This window comes from Austrofundulus limnaeus, unplaced genomic scaffold (genome assembly GCF_001266775.1).
Source record: "Austrofundulus limnaeus strain Quisiro unplaced genomic scaffold, Austrofundulus_limnaeus-1.0 Scaffold389, whole genome shotgun sequence".
NCBI classification, from domain to species: Eukaryota; Metazoa; Chordata; class Actinopteri; order Cyprinodontiformes; family Rivulidae; genus Austrofundulus; species Austrofundulus limnaeus.
This window is the reverse complement of record NW_013952791.1, coordinates 268,245-269,914: the sequence shown is the minus strand read 5'-3', so window position 1 is coordinate 269,914 and position 1,670 is coordinate 268,245.

Sequence of the window (1,670 nt, the reverse complement as noted above, 5' to 3'; positions counted from 1 at the left end):
AATTTATGTTTCGTAATGAAAATTTAATCTATGTACATTTTAAGAATGTAAAACACTGTAAAGATGTTTTGTCTATTACACTCTTATGTAAAAGACAAAACATCTTTACAGTGTTTTACATTCTTAAAATGTACATAGATTAAATTTTCATTACGAAACATAAATTAGTGTCATTTTGTGGCAGAAAATGAGATTTATTTCAAAAATAGAATGGCATAAGTCCTACATGGTGGATGTGGGTTCAGAAACGTCCTTTCTTTGCTCTCTTGTGCTCCCACTGGACTCTCCAGCTGGCTCCTCTAAAACCAGCAGAGGAAAACGAGCTATGAGACAACCAGTTAAAGTAAAATGTAAAAYGGCTTGCTTGGCTGGGATTCTCCTTCCTCAGCAGCTTGGTGTCCACTGACCCCATTAATCCAGGTGTTCATTCACATACAGGACGAACCTCCCACAGGCCGCTAACGGCAGACCCTACTGTGCTTTCACAGCGTCAGCCCAGTCTGGCTGCRGCCTTCTCGCTCAGCGTGGCAGGTCCTGGTCCTGTAATGGTGTAATTGGGAACGCCAATGAGCTCAGTAGGTGCAACCGTATTACGAGCCTTAAATGTCAAGCTTTTTAAGACGTAGTTGTAATTCTGTTTGTTTTGAAAGCTGTCATTTGTATTTAGAGTGACCCAAACGGGTCTGAGGGGGTGTAGAAATAAAAAACTGCTCATGCAGCAAAAGAATGTGGTGTAACTCAACTTGAGCTTATTGCTTTTGCTGCGGTATTGACAAAGACACCTCATCTCTTGAGAGAAGCAGACTGCTAATAAGTAAGCAGCAAAGTTAGCTAAGTTTTTCATTAATTAAACTGCAGAGGAGTGGAGCAGTGTCAGTACTGGCTCTTGTTTAAGCTTCAAGGAACAGAATTTCCCACATTAATGTCAGCGTTGGTTCAGCGCCTCTGACATCAGGTCTAATGTGTGGCCGCAGCTGCAAGCAATTGTTCATTTAAGAAAACAGTCATGTGATTTGGAATGGCAGGTTTATGTCTCTTCCTGTAAAAAAAAAAAAAGTGCTTGTTTTTTGTGTGCTGTGGACGGACGAGCTCGCACGCACAGCTCCGTGCATGTGTGTGTGTGTTTTTGTTTATGCCCGGGCATGCATGCGCATACATACATGGTAATTTATGTGCAAACGCGTGTTTTAGCATCACCACACGTAGGTCTGTTCAATCAGAGGCTTATRTATACAAGTGCCTTTCAAAGGAACCAGCCACACGTCACACTCCTCCGTTCTCTCCTCTGAATTTTAACTGTGCTCTCACACATGGAAAAGTTAACAATTTATATAATTATATGCTGTCCAGACTACAAAAAAACAACAAAAAGAAAACAAAAAACTAGTTTATTTGGTGTTCGAGCAGCCTGGAGGTTAGAGAGGTACAGAACTATAGGGATCATTACTGTTCTGTAAACTTGTTTTAGCTGTTTTTACAAGACAGTTGTAAATGTAGTTTGACGAAAAACATGGTCATGGACAATGGAATGGGCTTAAAGGCATTCTTTCAAGACAACAGTTGCAATAAAGTGGACTGTATGGGAGGAGGGAGTAAGAAAAGACGGGAAATCCATGTTTTAAACTTAGCTGTGAATATGGAGTCTGTCTCTATAAGGGCTAAACTCTGGT